Here is a 23730-nt window from a genome sequence, read left to right on the forward strand (position 1 = left end):
GACAATGAGGACTACTGAGACCTCAAGAACAATGGCAATAGGTTTTTGATCCTACTGCACCTATTGGTTTTGTGGGAGCCTAGGCAGTTTGGATGCTCACCTTACTAGACCTGGATGGAGGTGGGTGGTCCTCGAACTTCCCACAGGGTAGGGAACCCTGATTGCTCTTTGGGCTGACGAGGGAGGGGGACTTGATTGGCGGAGGGGATGGGAAAGGGGAGGCGGCTGGGGGGAAGAGACAGAAATCTTTAAGAAAGAAAGAAAGAAAGAAAGAAAGAAAGAAAGAAAGAAAGAAAGAAAGAAAGAAAGAAAGAAAGAAAGAAAGAAAAAAGAAAAAAAGAAAATCAAAGTGAAGAAACAAGGGCGTCGTGAGGTTTGAGGCTGGTTGCTGGACTGGGAGACAGGAAAGACCTCCCTGAGGGAAATGCCTTGTGATTCTCCATTGTTCTGCATTGAAACCTCGTGAGCAGAATCTCCACAGTTGCTCTCAGTACATACTGTTGTCTTAGGCCTCACATCCTGCATCCAACCGCTTTCCTAAACCAAACCCAAAGTCCACATTCCTTCAACAAGCATCGTGGCCAGGCCTATTATAGAGATAGGCAACTCCCTGATACTGACTTCTGTCTTAATACTTTTTATTGCTGTAAAGATTCACCGTGACCAAGGAAACTTATAAAAGAAAGCATTTAGTTGGGGAGTTTCTTACAGTTTCAGAGGATGAGTCCATGACCATCGTGGTCCATGACGACAGCAGGCAGGCAGGCATGGCTCTGGAGAGTTTATATTTGATACACAAACCCTAAGCATATAGGGGGTGACTGGGAATGGTGTAGGTTTTTTTAAAATCTTAACACTACCACCTCAGTGACACACCTCCTCCAGCAAAACGACACTTCCTCCAACAAGGCCACACCCCCTAATCCTTCCCAAAAAGTCCACCAACTAGGAAAAAACACTCAAATATGCCTATGGAATCATTCTCATTCAAACTATCACAGATAGAGAAATAGATTAATATATATATATATGAATAGATAGATGATAGACAGATGATAAATAATAGAGATAATAGATATCTATTATCTAATAGATAGATAGTAAATAAATAAATAAATGATAGAGGATAGACAGATGCATAGGTAGATAATTGATATAGATAGATTATAGATGATAGATAAATGGATAGATATATAATAGGTATGTAGATAGATAGATGATAGATAGATAGATAGATAGATAGATAGATAGATAGATAGATAGATAGATAGATAGAGATAGATGCATAGATAAATACAGTAGCTATTTTGGCAGATCAGCATGTATTCTCCCATACTGCAAGTACTTCAGGAAAGGCACCTTCCACCAGTCAGCCCACCACCACCTGAGGATAGGTGAAGCCAGCTCAAACCCCTGAGTTAGCATCGCAGAGGTATGTGCCCAGGCCAATCCAATTGGCATCTTTAATCCCTGCCATGGGTTGCTCAGAGAAGATCATGGGACAAAGGTGAGGCAGGTCAATGAGAAAAATAGAAACTCACTATGTGGCTCACTATCTGATCTCAAATTCAGGATCTTCCTGCCTCTGTCTCCCTGTAGCAGGAATTACAGGTGGCATGACCACACCCAGCCCAGGTCTCTGTCCCGTCACCTTCCTCACCCTGTGAAGCATCTCCCAAGTTCTGCTTTCCAAAGGTAGCCGGTTGGTCTCGCATTCTTTAAATGTTATAATAAATAAGGCCACGTTAATCAGATCATAAACAGCCTAGGTTTCAACCTTGGTGGCACCTTCATAAGTAGCAGTTTTGGGGACATTTATTACATCTTTTTTTCCACCCTTTAAAAATTTAAACATCTCCCCTCATTTACTTTCTTTATTTTAGAATTTTCAGAAGTCAATTTTCTTTTATCCACAGACCTCAAAACTAATCAATAAGAAATTATCTTTGCCAGGCTATTTTAACGTAATGTAACTACCATGCTTCTCTCTCATGCGTGGCTGTATTGACTGGGAGTGGAAATGGAGAGTGTGTAGAGGTTTCATTGGTAGTGCTGAAGCCCGATTCATTAAGCTCTGTCCTGTTCCCTCCGCCCAGCCTGGTCACTTCATCGAGGGTGAAGCTTGTGTATGGCCATCAACCTTGTGTACGTGTGTGTGTGTGTCTGTGTCTGTGCCTGTGTGTGTGTGGCTTTGAATGTATGTGTGTTATGTATGTATGTATGTGTTTGTGTGCATGTATATGTGAGCTCACACTGAATTTATATCGTTATAGGTGTGCACACATTCAGCACACTTCGGGTGTGAGTTCTCAGCTGCTTCAACCCTCTGCCTGACACAGGTCTCTCATTAGACTGAAACTTGATACATACTAGCTGGTTGTTGAGCTCCCATGGATCCATCCATCAGTGCCCACTTCACACAGCACAGGGATTTATCCGTCGGTCCCCCCACCTCCCACAGCATGGGGATCCATCCATTGGTCCCCGCCTCCCACAGCATGGGGATCCATCCATCGGTCCCCATCTTCCACAGCACTGCTTCACAAGCACACAGTACCAATCCAGCCTTTTTCCAGAGGTTCTGAAGATCTGGATTTAGGTTCTTATGTCCTCCAGACAGGTGATTTATCGACTAAGACATCTCCACAGCCTACATCTTAGTGTTTTATAGTTGATACTCAGCTAGGCAGGAGGGAAGGTGAGGTTCTTAGTGGCCAGGCTCAGGTGGGAGGCTGCATCGACCAATTTGGTTTGAAGCTCTCTATTCCCAATAATCGCTACTATTATGATATATTGGTTACTTTTCTCATTGCTGTGACAAAATGCATGAGAAACAAAAGCAACTTCAGGGGAAAGGGATTATTTTAAGTCGCATTTGAGGATGTGGTATGCTATGGTGATGAAGTCAAGGAGGAAAGGGCATGAGGTGAGTGGTCCCATTGTGTCCCCAGTCAGGGAGCAGAGAGCAATGTTACTGGTGCTCCGTGCTCACTCTCTCCTTTTCTCTCAGTCCGGAGGCATGGTGCCACCTATCTGGATGGGCCTTCCCACTTCAGCTAAATATTTCTGGAAACTCCCTCCTAGACCCACCCAGAGATGGGTTTCCATAGCGATTCTGAATCTCAGCAATTTGGCAGTGAATTAGCCGTCACACACGACAATGCTGACATATCTTTTGGCTCAGAAATTGGAATATCTCTTCCAGGAAAACACCACATTGTATTGTGTATGAAGCGAGGTGTCAAGAAAAAAATAACTTGTTTCTGTTTTTCTTCTCTTTGAGACAGAGGCAAGGACTCATGTATACTGGGACAGTCTCAAGTTAGAATGACCTGCCACTCCCTGCAATTCCAAGTGCTAGAATTACAAGCGTGAGTCACAACGCCAGACTAGCTACTGTCTTTTCAACTATGTTTTAAGAAATATTCTTTAAGTTTTAATGAGATGTATATGGGGGGTAGATATCTCGTTTTAGGGCAGGTCCCCTTGGAGCCAGAGGAGTTGCACCCATTGGAGCTAGAGACACAGGAGGCTGTGGACTGCCCGATGTGCATGCTGGGAACTGAACTTGCTGCCTACAGTGCCACCTCTGCAGCCCCATTAATTATATTTCAAAACGCAGTCCAGGTGAGCTTTCAAGACACAGGGACAGATTTCAATCCATTTCATGGACATGCTCATGTGTCTGAAGAGGACCTCAATGCTTACAAAGGAAAAAAGAGAGGAAGTATTCAAGGAGAATGCCCTCATTGTGTGCGTCACAGACACTTGGTCACAGAGGGGGCTCTGACCCAGTTTGCAGCAGAGGGAGGAAGAACGGATCTGCTGCTGGAGGCGTCAATAATATTGACTGTGAGTTTATATCGATTCTTTATTAGAAGAGAAGGAAAATGTCCACTGAGGGAAGGAGCTTCAAAGTGGGCCAGGCATGAATCTAAGGCACAGTGGGAGTCTTTAGAAGGGAGGAACCGAGATGGTGTCACGAGGAAGGGTGGTGGGGATGAGTATGATCGAGTTGCAATGATACGATTGTACGAAAACAGCATAGTAAAACCTATTATTTTGTATACTACCTAGTTTTCTAATTTAAAAAAGATTAAGATACTGGGAAAATGCCTGTCACTCATCCCAGAGCACAGACAACAAGCTCCTTTCAAGTTTGACTAAACAAAGCAGAGAGCAAAGGAATCCTCTTGCAGAAAAACACTCCTTGACCTCCTTGGCCACCCACAAGCCTCTCATGGGTGGAGCCAAGACCTATGTGGGATGTGTCTATGAAGAAATCCTTGGGGGCAGACATGTGACCTGGCAACACCAACTCTATCTTGAAGGGAAAGGAAGGAGAGAGGGTGGGAGGTAGGGGCCAGTCTACCCCCAACAAATTATTGAGCCTTTATACCATTCTTGGCACTATCCCAGGCTCAGCAAAAATAAATAATTTTTTTTAATTAAAAGCCCCCACATTGGTAAAACAGAGCTGTAAAGAGCAAAGAGAGAAAGCTCAAGAGGAAGGCCAGGAGCTTGGGGTAACCGAGTGCTTGATCCTCCCTAGGTGTGCAAGCCTATATAACCCTCTGCTGCCTTCAGCATAGATGAGAAAAAATAGAAAAACTGGCTTCTGCATGCTGGGGGCATCTTGCATTGCACCTGCTATAGGGCAGTCTCCCATCTCCAAGACAGGGAAGGAGTAGAGTCATCTCTCTTGGTTCTGTAACTGTGGTCTGTGGCCAAGTTGACAGCGTTCTAGTTTTGCAAAACACCCTGACACAAATAAACTTGGGAGAGAAGGTTACAGTCCGTCAGTGTGGGGAAGTGAAGGCAGAGACTTCAAGCAGCTAGTCACATCACGTCCACAGTGACGAGTGCAGAACACCGAATAAACACCCGCTTAGTGTTCAGGTCGATTTTGCCCCTCTTAAACAGTTCAGGACCTCCTGCCTAGGGAATTAATTGTGCTGCCCACAGGGGGATGGGTCTTCCTACATCAATTAATTTAATTAAATCAACCTCCCACAGGTGTGGTCACAGGCTAACACATTGTGGTGGAGACAACCCCTCAACGAGGCTCTCTTCCCAGGTAGTTCTTGGTTGTTTCAGTAGCCGAAGATAGCCATCACGGGCTGTGGTTTATACATACAATTCACCCTCCCCTGCTTGCCATCTGCAGAGTCAGGGACTCTATTATGCAGTGAGGATTAGCACAGTGGATGCTCAGCAAAGATAAGAACATGTGAAGAGTGTCCGAAGTTCATCTCTTCACGTACAACAAGTCTCAAAGGTTGTGTATCTGACATGGTTTGATTATGATTTTGAAGACTGTCTAAAGCAGATGAGACATGGGTGGGATTATCTTTAGCTACAGTCTGAGTAAGTAAAGGACCATTATAACTTTGAAGGGGTCTTGAGAAGACAAATGGAAGAATAATTTACTGGTCAGTATTGGGGTGATATAGAGTGAGCAAGAAGTTTAAAAGCCCAATTGTAAGAATTTACTCATCCAGAACTGAAATCTCACTCCAAGTTCAGGCTAGAGGAAATACTGTTCCCAGTTAGGAGAAGAAGGAATGCCTTCAATCTGGCTATAGCTGAGCTGGCCATGGATGCCCATGTAGCATGTCAGTAATTCACGTTCAGAGTTAATGGGAAGACCTACAAGGGATGAAGGATTGTTTGGCGATTTTAAAATCTAGTCTTTCTCCTTTTGTTTTGTATTGTTACCAATTATTCCATTCTTTCATTTTATTGTCATTGGGGTATCTAAAACTCTATAGGTAGCCCAAAATTAACCTCTTCTCTTATTGTTAAGTCAGTTGAGGCTCCTTGGAGTGACTGTATTAACCAGAGTTCTCTAGAGGAACCAGTAAAAATGGATATATATTTAAAGGGGGTCTATTAAATTGCTTCATGATAGGACAGTGAGTAGTCCAACAGTGACCAGCAGTAGTGGCAGCTACAGGGTAGATGAACTCATGAACACAGTAAGTAAACTTGCTATTGAGACACAAAGGCACACAGGCAAAAAGCAAAAGCTTTTCTTTCCCTCAAGCCTCTGTATGTGTGGCCACCACTGGAAAGTTCTGCCATATTCAGGGTGGATCTATCCACTTCTGATAATGTTATCAAGAAAATCCTTCACATCTGTGTCTCGGCTATCCTCATCTCCACACCCATCACAGCTGTGTCTAGGCTGTCCTAATCTCCATACCTATCACAGCTGTGTCTGGATTATCCTAATCTCCATACTTATCACAGCTGTGTCTGGATTATACTAATCTCCATACCTATCACAGCTGTGTCTGGATTATCCTAATCTACATACCTACCACAGCTGTGTCTGGATTATCCTAATCTCCATACTTATCACAGCTGTGTCTGGATTATCCTAATCTCCATACCCATCACAGCTGTGTCTGGATTATCCTAATCTACATACCTACCACAGCTGTGTCTAGGCTATCCTAATCTACAGAATCCCTCCCAGCTGTCTAGGTTATCCTAATCTATGTAACCCCTCACAGCTATGCTCAGAGAGCCCTCTCGTGGGTGACTCTAAATACTGTCAACTTGACAATCATTAACAACTATCACAGGGACTTGGGAAAACAGCCCTTAGTTCCTTTAAAGCTTTTCTCTACCAGCCATATCACCTGCTGGGATGGCCAGGTCTGCATGACCTATGATCCATGATCAAGAGGATGGGTGACTTACCAGAGCTGTAGGTAAGTCTTTAGAGTGCCCATTGTCCCCTGGGATCTTTCTGACCTGGACCAAAATCCTGTCTTTTGTCTTAGACCTTTCTCCTCATTGGCTTTGGCCTCCACATGAGGCTGCTGAACATCTAAATGCCAATTACACCAGCCTAGAAGAACAAATGACAGATTTCAGTTTAGCTGTTGTGTAATACTTAAAGTTTGACAAAACAAGCAGATTCTCAAGTAGATTTTGACAATTCGCACTTTATTCCCTAAGTAGTTAAAAGCCTGAAAAACTCATCAGAAAATGGAAGTAAAATACAAAATCCTTGTTTCTCAACACCCGTCTTCACTAATTCAACTAAAAACAGATAGATATTTTAAGAAAGCCTTATGGTTTCCGGCAGCAAATCAGGCTCTGATTTTAAATAGTCCTGAATTTAACCTTAGACATTTTAATAGTTAGTTTATTCATACCCACACCATTGTCCTAGTAGTTGTGTAGATCTTCTTGTGACATACTCTATCCTCCTAATTTTCCCCCTTTCCCATTCTGGAACAATTTTCTACAAAACCACTTTGCCATGTAAAACCCTTTCCTACCAAAGGCATTTCCTTTCATCAGGACTGTATTTTTGCAACTAACCATCTCTGTATCTTCCTCACAGTTGCTGGGGCTTTTCTGCCATGCTCTTATTGACAGCACTGTTGACACAACTTGGGTTTTTTCCATGTGTGTATGAGTGTATGTATTGTGTGGGGTGCAAGCAGTACATATACGCAGAGACCAGAAGAGGGCATCACTCTGCCTTATCCCCTTGAGGCAGGCTCTGTCACTGAGCCTGAAGCTAGGCTATCTGCCTACAAGCTGCAGAGTGTCTCTTGTCTCTACCTCCCATAGCACTGGGATCTGAAAGACACATGTAGCCATAACTAGCCATTTACATGGGTGCAGGGGATTTGAACTCAGGTCCTCATGTTTGCAAAGCAAGCACTCTTATCCACTAAACCATTTCCCCAGCCTGAGTTTTTCTTTTTTTTTTTCTTTTCTTTTAAGTCTTAAAAAACTAGACATAGGGAATACTTCTAACTCTACTACAGAGCTATAGTACTGAAAACAGCCTGGTATTGGCATAAAAACAAACAGGAAGACCAATGGAACCAAATCAAAGACCCAGATATCAATCCACACACCTACAAACACCTAATTTTTTAACAAAAAAGCAAAATATATAAACTAGAAAAAAGAAAACATCTTCAACAAATAGTGCAGGCATAATTGGATATCAACACATAGAAGAATAAAAATAGATCCATATCTATCACCACACCAAAAAAAAACTCAAGTCCAAATGGATCAAAGACCTCAACATAAAACCAACATAAAAACATGAACTTCATAGAAGAGAAAGTGGGAAGTATACTTGAACACATTGGCACAGGAGACCACTTTCTAAATATAACCCCAGTATCACAGACACTGAGAGAAACAATTAATAAATGGGACCTCCTGAAACTGAGAAACTTCTGTAAAACAAAGGACATGGTCAACAAGACAAAACAGCAGCCTACAGAATGGGAAAAGATCTTCACCAACACCACACCAGATTGATCACCAAAATATACAAAGAACTCAAGAAATTGGTCATCAAAAGAACAAATAATCCAATTTAAAAAATGGGGTACAGACCTAAACAGAGAACTCTCAACAGAGGAATCTAAAATGGTTGAAAGACACTTAAGGAAATTTCATCACAGAAATGCAAATCAAAACAACTTTGAGATTCTATCTTACACCTGTAAGAATGGCCAAGATCAAAAACACTGAAGACAACTTATGCTGGAGAGGTTGTGGGGTAAAGGGAACACTTCTGCATTGCTGGTGGGAATGCAAACTGGTACGGCCACTTTGGATATCAGTATAGTGATTTCTCAGAAAATTAGGAAACAGCCTACCTCAAGGCCCAGAAATACCACTTTCCACTTTTGGATATACACATACACACGTATGTATGTATGTATGTATGTATGTATGTATGTATGTATCCAAGGGATGCTCAGTCATACCATAAGCACATGTACTCAATTATGTTCATAGCAGCATTATTTGTAAGAGCCAGAACCTGGAAACAACCTAAATGCTCCTCAACTGAAGAATGAATAAGGAAAATGTGGTACATTTACATAATGGAATACTATACTATACAGCAGGAAAAAATGACATTTGAAATTTGCAGGCAAATGAATGAAGCTAGAAAACATCATATTGAGTGCAGTAACCCAGACACACATGCATATCTCCATATGTATACTCGCACTCACAGAAACATGCACACACACATAAGCCCAGCCAGGGCAGAAATGCTAAAGGATGTCACCCTCAACTCCCCAGCTCTCTTGCCCTTGTGATCTACATGGAAAGGATTCAGAAGAGCCCCCAAAGCGCAGCATAGACGACAGGCCAAGTTTACTACAGAGAAACATAAAGCACTGTCCAGGGATAAGAGAGGTCACTAGCCAGAGAGAGTATTGGGCTGACCTTCTTTGGGGTAAGCTTGACACCATTTCTGAAGACTCAAGGACAGACAGCTTTCTGGGGGGAATCTCTATTCAGGTGATTGACAGGCCCATTTGGCCTGACTCTCACAGGCGTATGAGTGGTGTGTCCATGTTAAAATCTCCTAAACATTAAGTTTATGGGGTGTGAAGAGTCTAGCATCAAGCTTAGAGAGTTTTCTGTTTGTGACCTTCTAGCTAGTCAGATGCCAGGTGTCCTCCCAGAGTCAGAGACAGCACTTAGGTCCCATCCTCTGACTCGTGATTGGTCTTGCGTCTCTAGTTCTTCATTTGTATAAGGGAGAGTCCTAGCCTTGATGCCCTTTAAGTCTGTTAAATATCTAAATCTCTGTCTAACGGCCCCATTTCACAGATAAGGAAACTGAGGCTCACAGCAAACACAGGCTGGCAGATCTCTCAGACTCTCTGCTCTATGACTTCTCTGCGCTGACTTTGATCTCCATCTCCCCAGCAGAACCCACCCCTTATCATATGGTAACGAATCAGTGACCGAGTCTTCCCCAAGGTTGGCTCTGTGCCTCCCCATAAGTCGGGTTCTGTGGGAAATGTATGTGTACAAGGAGCAATCTTTGCTATGAGAGAAAAAGTGCATGCACGCATGTGCACACAAGCACACACACACACACACACACTCAATACTTAACATATTAGCCAAGCATGGCGATGCACACCTATGACCCCAGTACTCAGGAGGCAGAGATGGGAGGATCTCGAGTTTGAGACCCACCTGAGAGAAATGGTGAGACCCTGTGGTCACAAAGACAAATAAGAAGCTCTGCACTCAGATTCAGGTGAACTGGCATAAATACCCAGGTGTCCAGCAAGTGCCCTGTCTCTGCAAAGCCTTAGATGGTCCTCTCTACTCCCTTCCTAATCATCATCTCCACAAGCGTCCATAGAGACACTCCCCTACACCTCCAGGCTGGACAGTGGCCTCTCCTCTGCACACCTAAAATCCCTGCGCTTCACCTCTGTCGTGAAGCATCACTCTGAGAAAGCAGTTTAAGGGAGAAGCCAGGAGACCCTGTGAGCAAAAGACAGGGATGGGGCTAAGCCCAAGGTGTGGAGCTAGGGGAAAATGAACGGTGAGGGATGTTCCTCAAACAGCTGGGAGAGCTGTGCCATCTTCAGTGGATCCCTGAAGGCCACATCTGGACCATGTAAAGCCAGAGGTGTTGGATTAAGACATTTCACAAAGCCCAACTCATCCAGCATTTCACTTCTACAGAAATGGAGAGACAGTAGGTATTTCATATGCATTGAATGAAGAGTTTGGGTTAGCTGCCCAAGGTTGCACAGCAAGTCAGGCATGATGGCTTGTGTTGGGGATCCTAGGAGCAGGAACAAGAAGCAGGAAGAGAGCCGTGAGTTTAAGGCCAACCTAGGCTACAACAGAAGACCACATCTCAAAATAAATAAATAAATAAATAAATAAATAAATAAATAAATAAATAAATTATACCAAGGCGAGAGTCAAGTGTTTAATCCCATACAGTCCAGTGTCAGGCAGACCGCTCTCAACTTCCTGCCTCTGTGACCTTGGACAAAGATGTGACAACCTTTCTCCATCTGTAAAATCGGCCTGAAACTCTCAACTTTGTAACACTGCTGAGCAACCAAGCACTCGTGGGAGGCCTCAACCTCCTCTCTTCAGCACGGTGACAATGGAGCTTTACCCCACCCAGAACCCCGTGTGCGCCGCTCTGGTGCACGCACTCTCTGGGGATGCCTGGGTTCTTTTGGCCAGCAGCTGTGGCTTTGGAACCCAAGGTTCTGAGTTCCTGTCCGGCCTTGCAGCTGGCTCCAAGCTTCCTTCTCAGACTGACAGGGGCATTGGGAAGCACTATGTGGAGAGGCTCAGGAAATAATTAGTTTGCCTTCCCCAAAGGCCAGAGTTCACTATTGAGTTATTTAAAACCCAACTGATGTCTTAAAATAAATATCACAATGGAGATATCAAAATAGCTGTGTGATCTAACACAGGACGTTGTGGGGGGGGGGGGTGGAAAATGTAAGTGGATTTACCACAGTGACCTCAGAGAGGCACCTCTGGGGTTTGAGACCACAGTCCTGCCATCCTGTTTCATGTTGCCTGGATTTTTTTTTTCTTTATAATTTTTTGTAAGTTTGTTTTTGTCCTTTGAGGACACAGAAAAGGCTGCCATCAAAAAACATGAGTGACTTTTCTTAAAACAGAGGAAAGGAATTGTTTGCTTGGCATGGGTCTTAATAATTTCCTGACACAGCCAGACCTGAAGGTGCAGTTCTAGCACCCCAGCTGCTCGGGAGTCTGAGGCAGGAGGATGGCAAGTTCGAGGCCTGCCTGAGCTATATAGTATGTTCAAGATGAGCTTAGGCAACTTTACAAGACCCTGTCTCTTGCTGAAAATGTGTTTTTCTTTTGTTGTTTTTCTTCATTTTGTTTCAGACAGGGTCTCAGGTAACTCAGGCTGGCCTCAGACTCACTTGGTAACCAAAGATGACCTTGAACTCCTGATCTTCCTGCCTCTACCTCCTGAGGTCTGGAGATGGAGCACTCTCCCACATAAGAAATAACCTGGTTCCCAGAGAATGTTTAAAGGGGCATTTGCTAGCACATCCAAGGCCAGCCTTGGTCTTCAACCTTAGCACCACTGTAAAAGCAGCAGCATTTGCTGGAAGGAGTACCAAACATCAGACTTAGGTCAAGTTCCTAGCTGAGTGGGGGGGAGAACGCTCGCTGCTACTGGGCTACTGGGATGACTCGTGTTCTGCAGAAGCCACTGATGCCGCGAGGGACTTGCTGAGCACATGGGCAGAGGGAAAACAGTGAGGCTGGAGTCCATGACTGTCCTTGCCTGGCCTCTGTCTTCCTTTGTGTACCCAGAGCTCTCCACACCCTCCAGACATACAGGGATGAACACTCGACATAGCCAGACAGAGAACACAACAGTATAAATCACATGAACTGGAGTCCACAGCTGACACCGAAGAACCAAGAGTCAACAGCAGAGATCCGGTTTCAGTAAAACCCACAAATTCAAGAGCACATCACCTCCCTCCAGCCCACCTGGCAAACTCTTCTCTGCCTCCCATCCCCTCTCATGTCTGCCGTGCACTCTGCGTGCCCTGAAGCACCAAGCTGCTAACATCACCCAGCACCAGCTTACGGTTCTTCATCTTGACAGAAGCCAGATGCTCTTCCTGCTCTTAGCAGACTCGGCCTCACCCCTCAGAGCCTCGCTTCATCGTCCTCCTTCTCCCACTCCTGCAGGCGCAGCCCTTCTCTCTTCGTGGGTCTTCATTTTACGCGTTCACTTATTTAATACTTTGTTATTATGTGGGGTGAGGGGTATGTGTGTGTGCGTGTAAAGACCAGATGTCAACCTCAGGTGTCATTTCTCATGAGCCATCTGCTTTGATTTTTTGAGACAGGGTCTCTCCCTGAAGCCTGAAGCTTACTGATTAGGCTTGGCTAGGTGGCCATCAATGGAGACTCCAGGAATCTACATCCACCTCCCCAGGGAACGAATTACAAGCACAAGTCAGCACGCTATATGTTAAGTGTGTTCTGGAGATCAACCTCAGGTCCTCCCTCTTGTACAGCAAGTACTTCGCCTACTAAGCTATCTCCCTAGCCCCAAGATTACAGTTTACAATGGCCACAGTGTTTGGGGTGTGGTCTCTGGGTTGGCTGACTGGTGTGGACTGATACCTCGGCTTCTCGCCTCCCCCCCAGCCCCACCCAGTGATCACCTTTAGGCAGGGGTGACACTGCTATTCCTACCCTCTTACCTCCATGCCCAGTCTCGTGCCTGAGTCCAAACAAGCAACTAATTGAATTGAACCCGAATTGAAAATGAAAACAAATATCACAGAGCGCTGGAAGAAAGGGAGACAAGGGCTAATGTTGTGAAAGTCTATTACGGGGCAATCAACCAGCCCGTGTTTTCCTAATACAGATTAGAAAGCTGGCATAGAGGCAAGATGGAGCAGCAGTGGGGATTGGCGTCCTCTGGACATCTGCCAGGTGTCTCATCTGATAAAGCCTTGCCTTGCCTGGCCGACAATTTCATCTTTCAGAGGGCAGAGGAGGTGGCAGAGGGACAGCTCCTCAGCACAGAATCCTGGCAGTGTGGAAACGCGGGCAGGTGAGGGTGGTGAAATCTCCAGAAGGGGAACGGGAGGGTGGGAACCTGAGGGGGTGCTCGCTGTGCACGCATGTGGGTCTGAGTCCTGAAGTTTGTGAGAAAAAGCCAGGTATGATACCATGTGTTTGCAATTCTGGGGAAGCAACAGCTAGAACTCCCTGGACAGTTTCTTTGTATCTGTGTGTGTATGCTTGTAGCTGCCTGGTCTTATTTAATTTTGATAAATGTGTGCTCACTGTATGAGCCAATGGAGCGTCTCCTTACACTCCTCTGGTTACTCTGCAATACAGCAACAAAACACGGGAACTGTTTTGACACCAGATCTTATTTGACTGGAGATTGATATCAAAGTCCCCAAGGTAAGTAAATAAGTGACTAGCTACAGCTTATCAGGGGGTACACCCTCTATCCCCTCCAGGTAAAGAGACTCACATACATAGAAAAATGTCCAGGAGAGAGCACCTTCAGAATGCCCTTCCATTTCCTTCCAAAGCAAGATAAATGCCAGTGGCCTGGCTTTTCAGATATTGAAACTAAGGTTCAGAGATAGTAAGACCCTGGCACAAACCTGGGCATCTAAAGAACCAAGAGACAGAAGCCAACCCTCCATCTGCCTGTTTCGCAGAACAGTGCCTTTTCCACTAAAAGGGTTGAAGATTGGGGTAAAGAATCTTCTTTCAGATCCTTGAGGGAGGCCTCTGACAATGCCAAGTCAGGGCCAAGTAATATGCTCAGTCCAAACAAGTCCTTCATGGCATTTGGGGATGGCCATTGTCCTCCACACAGCACCATAGAAGGCACACCACTGAATCGATTCGTCCACAGTTAGTAACTGGCCTCCACAAGATAACAGCAAAAAAAAAAAAAAAAAAAAAAAATTGGTTCATCACATTGAGTTTGAGACTTACTCTCCCATGATTTCCCCAAACCATGACTAGGGAAAACAAAGCCACCAACTTAAAACTGCAAGGGGAGGACTCTACTGAGTGTTACCAGTGGCTTTCCTCACTGCCATAACAGAATGCCTGTCAGAAACAAACACAGGCAGGGCTATATTGTAGATCACAGCTCGAGGGACGGTCCATCGTGGTAAGGTAGGCAGGGCAGAGAGTAACTTCATGATGCTGGGAGCACAAGCAATTTGTTCATAGCTGGGGAGACCATTCAGACAGGAACTGAAGCTGGACTGTGACCCTCAAGGCTTGCTTCTGAGCACCTACCTCCTAAAGGTCCCACCATTTCCCCAAACAGCTCCACGTGCCAGGAACCAAGCACCTAAACACACGAGTCTATGAAGGACGTTTCACATCCAAACAGCGGGTTGAGACCTTCAGAAACTCAAGGATGCTGGGGGCCAGTCCTCCACTGCCTCTGTCAGCTCCCCCACCTGTAGTCATCCCACCAAGGACACAAAAGCCAACTGAAACAAAGTTTCGAGTTTGCAACATTTGAAAGTCTCCAAGGAGAGCTGGGAGGTGGCTCAGTAAAGTGCTTACCGTGTATGCCATTCCATCCCCACAACCCACTTAAAAACAAAAAAAGTCAGGAGGCTGGAGAGATGACTCAGTAGTTAAGAGTACTGGCCGCTCTTCCAGTTCCACACATGACGGTTCACAATTGTCTATAACTTCAATTCCAGATGACCGGAAACCCTCTTCTGGCTTCTGTGGGCACAAGTCACTCACATAGTACACAGACATGTACACAGCCAAAACACCCATACACATAAAATAGTAAGTTTTTTATAATTTGAAAAAAAAAAAGGTGTGGTGGTGTGCAACCCACACATTCACACACTGGGGAGGCAGAGACAAGAGGGTCCCTGTAACTCATTAACTGTCTAGTTTTGTTGGTGAGCTCTAGGCCAGAGGCAGATCCTGTTTCAAAAGGAAAAGGTGGACAGACCTGAGAAACAACACACATACCAAGATGCACATACATGTACACACAAACACACACACGGTCACACACCCAGGCACATGCACATGAGCACACAGAGAGGCACATGCACACATGCACACACACACAGTCACACACCCAGGCATGTGTACACATGCACACACACACACAGTCTGACACCTGTACACGTGCACACACAGAGTCTTCAAGCAGCAAAACCCCAAGGACGAAATTTCTACCCTTTGGCCAGGAACACCTTCCTGCACGAGCCCAGTGCACGATGCCATCCAGTCCAGGCCCGGCCATTTCTCAGCAAACCCTTTTGCATCTCAGAGGCCACAATCCACCTGCAGCTTTCCCCAGTGGCCCAGATCATCTCCCCAATGCTGTCCCTTCCGCTCACAGCCTGATGCACTCCCAGGGGTGACACCTCATCACCTTTCATCAGATCCCCACAGACCGTTTGAGAAGTTGGCTTCCTCAGGCTCCACAGAACTCCTCTCTGCTCCCCCTAAGTGATGAAGCTGATACAACTTTGCCTTGTTTCTCCCCCTCTTTTTATCCCCCCCCAATCATAACCAGATGGCTATCTCTTTGAAGACAGATATGCTATCAGAATTTACTTTACATGTCTTCAGAGTAAAAAAAAAAAAAGAAGGAAAGAAAAGAAAAATATTTTTACAAATGTGCTGAAGCCAGAAATGTCTGAAGGCAAATGTTTCACACAAAGCAGAATAATTATGAAGATAATAATAGCATCAACTATTTTGAAGTATAAAGTACGACTAAGCACATTATAGGCATGGCTCTTGCTTTGCTTCGGATCCTCCCCAGCCCTTCCTTCCCCCATGCATGAGTCAAACAGGCCAGAGAAAGGTCACAGAGAGAGTGGGGGGAGGGAGACAGAGAGATGGAGAGGGGTAGGAGTTTTGAGCTCAGAAAGACATAGCCTTGGTCTTGCTGTGAGTGACCACTTATCCACCTGAACTTAAGGTAACCCTGTCCTGCTGAGCCACTAGAATGGGAGAAGATGTGTTCTGGGAAGATGAGGCAGTAAATAGTCAATATTAATACCTCTTTCCCCAACCAATAACCTCTGACTATGGGCTCAGCACCTTGTGCTTCAGGATGCAGGCTGAAGTCTTAGTTGGATACCTGGCTTTCTGATTGGCTGACATCCCAACAAGCTGCCATGATGGTTTCAGAGCTGGTTTACCAGGAGTCAGCTCCATGTCTCTCCACAGCCAAGACGCCCAACCTCCTGTGCCTCCCACACTCCAGCATCATGCATGAGGTGACAAGATGACGCCCACAGGGAGACTAAGGGTGGCATTAGAATGAGTGTGTTGGCTGGGGTTTATGTCAACTTGACACAAGCCAGTGTCACTTGGGAAGAGGGAAATTCACTTGAAAAAAAAATCTCTGTGACCAAGCTTATGAGACATTCTCTTGATTGATGATTGATGTGGGAGGGCCCAGCTCACTGTGGGCAGCCAAGACTGAGCAAGCAGTCCTAGGTTTAATTTTTTTTTTTAAAGCAAGCTAAGCAAGTTGTGAGGAGCAAGCGAGTAAGCACAACTCCTCCATGTCCTCTGCTTCAACCTCTGCCTCCCGGCTGCTGCCTTGAGTTCCTGCCCTGACTTCCTTCCATGCCAGACGGATGTGGAAGCCAAGTGAGCCTTTCCAGCCCAAGTTGGGTTTGGCCATAATATGAATCACAGCAATAGACTCTCAACTAAGACAATGGGGGTGACCACCACAGGGTTTCCTCGGCCACCATTAAGAAGCTGCAGCTATTTGTAGTTGGCTTGGAGGTTGGGAGGCAACTATGACAGCAACAGATAGGAACTTCTACTATCGGAAAGACCATGTCTGTGTGCCCAGGTGCAAAAGTCCAGAGACCTGGTATACACAGGGCTCTGCCTGATCTGGTTTGCACAGGGCAACCTGTTTGCCTGGAGATGCCAGACAGCTCCCTCCCTGTTCTGCGCTCACCCCACCCCCACCAACCCTCAGCAGCTCTCTCAGGAATACATTGACATTTCCGAGCCTATTGATTTCAGGAGCCAGCTAGAGGGTGGGGCGTGGATTGACTTTGTTATTGGAGGGATGGAAAAGGATAAACAAGGGCGCCTTGGTTTGGAGGAGAAAACAAAAATTATCAACATAATGGGCTGACCACAGCCGCCATTGAAGTTCTCTGGGGGCTGACAGTGCAGGTAGGGATGAATGGCAGAGTTCACACCTGGACACGCACCCCCACCCCTGCTCTGGTTTTTAATGTCCTGCTGGCTCTTACAGGATGCATGGGTCATATCAGACCCGCATCAGGGATCCAGGGCTCAGCTTCTCTCACCTCTTCACCTCTGCTCTGGGGAGCCCAGCTCAAAGTGCAGAAGGCACCTAAGGGGCCGGGGAGAAGGCTCAGTCAGTCAGACATAGAGACCTGAGTTTGATTCCCAGAACCCATGTGAAAAATGAAGCCGGTGTAGAGGCACACACTTAGAATCCCAGCACTAAGAAAGCAGAGACAGGTGACTTCCTGAAGCTCACTGGATAGCCAGCTATGTCTAGTCAGTAAGTTCAAGGCCAACTGAAGATGCTCGCCCAAAAAATAAGCTGGACAGCACCTGGGGAATGACAGTCAAAAGTGACCTTTGGCCTCCACATGGGCAAACACGCACATGCACACCCATGTGTATATGTATGCATAAACACACACAAACACACACATTCACATACACACACACTCACATACATATACACCCATATGCAGACACAATCACATACATACACACTCATACACACACATGCACACACATACACACACATGCACACACATTCACAAACATATACATTCATACATACGTTCACACCCATATACACACATGCACGCACACACATTCACATACATACACACTCGTGCACACATACTCATATACATACACACACATATACACATACAATCTGCAATATGACCCAAGACAGCAAAGCTAGTGCTTCACAGAACCTGGGCGTGCCAGTAACAGCTGTTACAATAAAGGTCTTCCATTCTGCTACTCAGCAGCTTCAGGGGTTCCTTCCATGCCCCTTCTTCCAGGATCCAAGAACTGAGGGGTTAACAGCTGGCACAGTGGCATAGCCAGCACATGCTGAACATCTGCTTGTTGACCAGAGTTCCTTTCCTAAGGGTGGTAACAGATCTTGGTTGTGACCCAGACTGCAGAGAGTAAGTTTCTCTAATCAGTGATTGACCAGGCAGTCTACAACCTAGGGGCCTTCTTGTGAAGTAGAAGGGTGCTTACTATACATAAATAAGGTTGCACACACTACATCTATCTATACACATGGATGTACATATATAGAGTTATCTTACTATATAGTGCTATCATTACATATGGAAAACTGAAATAGTGTAGAAAATATTTTAATTTTATGCTATATTCCATTTATATATACTATATAATAGTTATATAAAATGTATCTTTATATAAAAATATATTTATATGAAAATAAATGTATAAATAATTATAATTAACAATACTTACAAATGTATATAATTATAGCTACATATTATATTACCTATTCAATTATATGTAATATATAAACTATATTTCTATATATGTGACTTAATATAGATAACAAAGTTAAATACAGACGATAAACCACATACATTTCCATATGTCTGTCTATAATATGTGTATGCAGTCAACTGCTCTGCTTTTGTTTCTATTGCTGTGACAAAATAAACTAACAAAAACCAGGAGTGTTACAGTTCTAGGTCACAGTCCATCACTGCAAGGGAGTCACAGTGGCAGGAGCTTGAGACAGCTGGTCACATGACATCCAGTCAAGAGCTTAGAGACAGGAACCCATGTGTGATAATTACTCAGCTAGCTCTCTCTACACCTTACTCTGTTGCTGCTGGAACTATTCTAGACCAACATAATTCCTTTCTGCATTCTTAATCTCATCCTTTTACATACAGATAGCTGTAGCTACCACTCTTCATCCAAGAAGCCTCTCTCTACAGCAAATAGACACCATCACAGGCAACCACAACTAGACACAATGCAGAGATCAATGGACCATGGTGAGTTCAGTCCCAGGGAATACATCTATAGCACAGAATCAGCGTCTGTTCCTAGGGGAACATCAAGGGAGAGTAGGGGAATGATGTGAGATTCTCTTCTATATGATATGAATATGTTTTATTACCATTGATTAATAAAGAAGCTTCTCTAGGCTGATGGCTTAACAAAAATGTAGCCAGGCTGAAAGAGATATAGAGAGAGAAAGTAGGCGGAGTCAGAGAGAAGCCATGTAGCTGCCACAGGAGACAGACACCAGATGGAACCTTACCAGTAGGCCACAATCACATGGCAATACACAGATTAATAGAAATAGGTTAATTTAAGATGTAAGCGCTAGCTAGGAATACACTAGAGTCATTGGCCAAGCAGTGTTGCAATTAATATAGTTTCAGTATGATTATTTCAGGTCTAGGCTGCTGGGAAATGAACGAGCAGTCTCCATCTGCAGGGGGAAAGATTATTAGAGCCAGAATACCAGGAAGTCTTCTGTGACACAGTCCCCCTAGACATAATATTGTAACAAGACCTGAACAAAGGCAGTATCAACTGGGCACGCTAATGTGGAAGGAGGAATTTTTATACTGTTTTTAAATAGATGTTTTAAAGAATTTCACATGAGTACACTGTATTTACACCATTTCTACCCTTCCTCCTGCCCTTCCATGTGCCAACTCCCCCTCCCTCCAGGATTCATGACCTATCTATAATTATTACACACACACACAAACAAACAAAACCTGAACCTATTTAGTGTTATATATATATATATATATATATATATGTTTAGGGCTAACTGCTTGGGACTAGATAATCTACTGGGTTTCTCATCCCTGGAGAAAACTGATTCTGCTTCCCTTGGTAGCTACTGATTGCCTGTGGCTTCTCATCTGGGGTAGGGCCTTGTGAAATTTCTCCTATTTCTGCTGGCATGTCAATTGGTGTGATCATTCTCCAAAACCTTGTTTAGGCAGCCATATTGCTGAGATGTTATGGGTACAGTGTCCCTGTGTTGTCTAGAAAACAGTCTCACAGCAGGCATCCTGATCCTCTGGCCTTTATGAGCTTTCCACTTCTTCTTCCTAGATGTTCCCTTAGGGTGTACTAATTCAGGCCAGGGCCCCGCAGTCTGTTGTTCTCTGAATTTTGCCTAGTTATGGCTTTCCGTGATGGTCTCCATCTGCCGCAAAAATAGGAATGTGTTGGCTTGATGAGGAGTGTGATAGTTTGAACTTGAATGGCCCCCATAGGCTCAGACATTTGAGTGCTCAGTCTCCAGTGGAACTGTTTGGGAAGGACTAGGAGGTGTGGCCTTGTTGGAGGAGGTGTGTCTGAGGTTTCAAAAGATTCCTGTGTGAATGAGCGTGTGTTCTTGCCAACTGAAATGGTTATCTTTTTCTGTTCTTCTCCAGAAGATTAACTGTAGTTCCAGAAAATTGATCTCTTTGTACAATCCAAAAATCTACACATTACCTAGAATGCCTGATCAGTGCAATTTATTTTCATGAGTAATTGCTAGAGGGCCAAAATAAAGTTTTAAATGCAAAAAAAAAAAAAAAAGATTCCTGTCATTCTCGGTGTCTCTGCCTCTGTCTCCTGCTTGTGGATAAAGATGTGGGCCACAACTATTCCTGCTGACATTTCACCATCATGGTCTCTAACCCCCTGAAACCATAAGCCAATTACATACTTTTTTTAATAAGTTACCTTGAACATGGTGTTTTAGCTCAGCAATAGACAAGTAACTAAGGCGGGGTGAAAGTTACACTTACCTGAGGATACAGGAATAAGTATCACCAGGCTGGGCCTTGCTGTACTAATTAAGAACCAAGACAATCCCCCACCAACATGCCCACAGGCCAACCTGGTCCAGAAATCCCTCATTAAGACTCTCCCCAAGTGAGTGAAATTAATCCTTGGTCATGTGAAGCTGACAATTTAAAGTATCACCACATTAACTAATCTAGCCCATACTTCCACCACTATTTCAACTATATACATTTATATGTAAATATAGCATACATTTACATATATGCATTTAACTTATATTATTTTGCTGTATTTTATAGATTTGTATATTTATTCAGTAAACATATATATGTATGTATATGTAGTAAACATATATACATATATGCATCTATAATATGAACTTGATGCACTGGGGAGGTATTTACATGTTAGCGCATGGCATTGGGTTCTGCCCAAGTTTTAGGCATCAGGACTTCAACCAGGTGCTAAACTGGGTGGAGATCAAAGCAAAGGAGAAACTCAGAAGCTCGGGGGTAGAGAGGTGGTTAAGGGTCAAGAAGACATTTTACTTTTGCACAGAACCTGAGTTCTTTCCCCAGCACCCACCTTGTACAGTTCACAACAGCCTGTAACTCCAGATTCAGGGGATCTGATACCCTCTTCTGGTCTCCATGGGCACTACACCCAAGTTTGCATAACACACACAAGTAAAAACATCTTTTTTTATATTAAAAAAAGAAAAATGTAAGCTGGAAGAGACTCAGAATTGGTGATCAAATCTCAACCAGGCAGGAAGAGGATGCTCATGTTTAGAATAATTGTGGGGTGCGGGGGTGGGCAGGAATTAAACATGGCATGTCTCTATAGGTCTCAGAACTCATCTACTTCTCTAAAAGTGGAACCACTCAGGCCAGATATCCAGTGAGCTACCAAGACCCTTCCAAGCTGACTTGCCTTTTCTGGCTGCCCTCTACCTTCCTCCTGGGATGCTGACAACTAACTTTCCCTCAAAGAGTCCAGTATTCCAGTTAACTTTTTTCTTTTTCTTTTCTTTAGCTTTACACCATTTTTCTTTTCTTTTTCTGATAGTTAACACCAAGTAAACATTAGAAATTTTTTAAAAATCCAGACCATACATCATCTCCCCAAGAGTGCCTTTGAGTAACTGCCACCTCCGTCAAGAAAAGCCCCTCTGATTTCCTGTCCCTCCCTACCTTGTATGCCCAGCTGCTACACTCATCTGTGAGCACATTAACCCCACTCTAGAAAAAAAAAAAAAACGTAAACGAGGTGTATAAAATCCCACTCGAACACCAAACTGAGTCCGGTGACTCAGCCATTCCCTTCCCAGCTTCACAATTGCGGGATCCGACTCCAAATGACTGGCTCTTCCCATCGCGCCTGACAGGGATCCCTCTTCCCTGGTCAGGAGGGTCTACAAAGCCTACAAAGCCGTGCCAACTTTGACTACAGGGTCAAGAATAACGACAGGTAATAGCACCATTTCGCCTCATTTTCTACCTGGGGCATCCTCCCCCACAAGCTTCATCTTGTCAGGTTCATGCGGCTACAGATAAACTGCAAGCTTCGAGATGGAAGGCCGGCTTTGCAAACGGACATAAAATCAGAACAATGACCCCAACACAAACACAAAGGACACTAGAAGCCTTCTTCTTCCTTTCCTGAAACAATTGCAGAAACTCCTCAGACTGTCCTGGCAAGACGCCTTGGGTCTGAAGCACCAGGTGTGGCCTGGAAACTGAGCCTTGAGCGCCATCTAGGAACAGAGGGCGGCACTGCAGGCTCTCCGGGACAAGCAGAAATTGCTTGTCTGGGTTCTAGTTGGTCATCTATGAACTGTGTCTCCGGTGAGGCCAGACTCTCTGCCAGGGATTCATGGGCCTTGCGTTCAGACCACGCCACTTCTGTAGCTTTGTAGTTCTGGCATTTTTCTTTTATTTTCAAAGCAAAGATTCCCATGCCAACCTTACTGGGTGAATAGAGGATTAAGTCAGAAAAACTGTATAAGCTGGCATAGAATATGAAGCAAACAAAAACTGCTATTCTCTTCACCCCTGACGTCACATCTGTTGCTGTGATAAAAGATATTCTGGGGGAAGCGACTAAGGAGAAGGGAGAGTTTTTCCGGCTTCTAATTCCAGGGTATAGTCCACAACCAGAGCAGAGAGGAATAAATCCACCCACTCTGCCTACCTGCCCATGCTTTCTTCTCTCACGCAGTTCAGGATCACGCCCATGAAATGGTGCTGCCCACCTCCCAACCAGGTTCCCCACCAACTAGCCATCAAGGGACTCTCTCACAGACATGCTCACGGGCCAACCGGATCTACGCACTCCCCCACTGAGACTCTCTGCCCAGGTCATGTCAAGTTAATAATTAAAGCTAACCATCACACCCCCGTAGGCCACAAACTGACTGAGTCCTCAGACAAGTCACCCGGGGAAGGAAAAGTATTGTTGGGCTCACCTGGGAAGCAGGACGGGACCCTCGTGGGGGTTTGGGAAGGCAGTTATAACAGAAAGCAATATCTACAACATGTTGTCTACAGCAAATGTGCAGCTGGTGAGGGA

At 44.7% G+C, this 23730-nt stretch overlaps 1 long non-coding RNA gene across 1 annotated transcript in view; it reads right to left on the reverse strand.

Moving 5' to 3' along the window:
* The window catches only part of LOC126502396 (uncharacterized), a 35729-nt gene extending 12254 nt beyond the window's left edge, over positions 1-23475 (reverse strand). Inside the window, exon 1 of the long non-coding RNA XR_007591917.1 lies at positions 23353-23475. This is a non-coding gene — a long non-coding RNA (uncharacterized lncRNA). The remainder of the gene's footprint in view (positions 1-23352) is intronic.
* Positions 23476-23730: the final 255 nt, after the last annotated feature.

Source organism: Alexandromys fortis, unplaced genomic scaffold (genome assembly GCF_014885135.2).
Source record: "Alexandromys fortis isolate MF-2015 unplaced genomic scaffold, M_Fortis_MF-2015_v1.1 scaffold_45, whole genome shotgun sequence".
Taxonomy (NCBI): domain Eukaryota; kingdom Metazoa; phylum Chordata; class Mammalia; order Rodentia; family Cricetidae; genus Alexandromys; species Alexandromys fortis.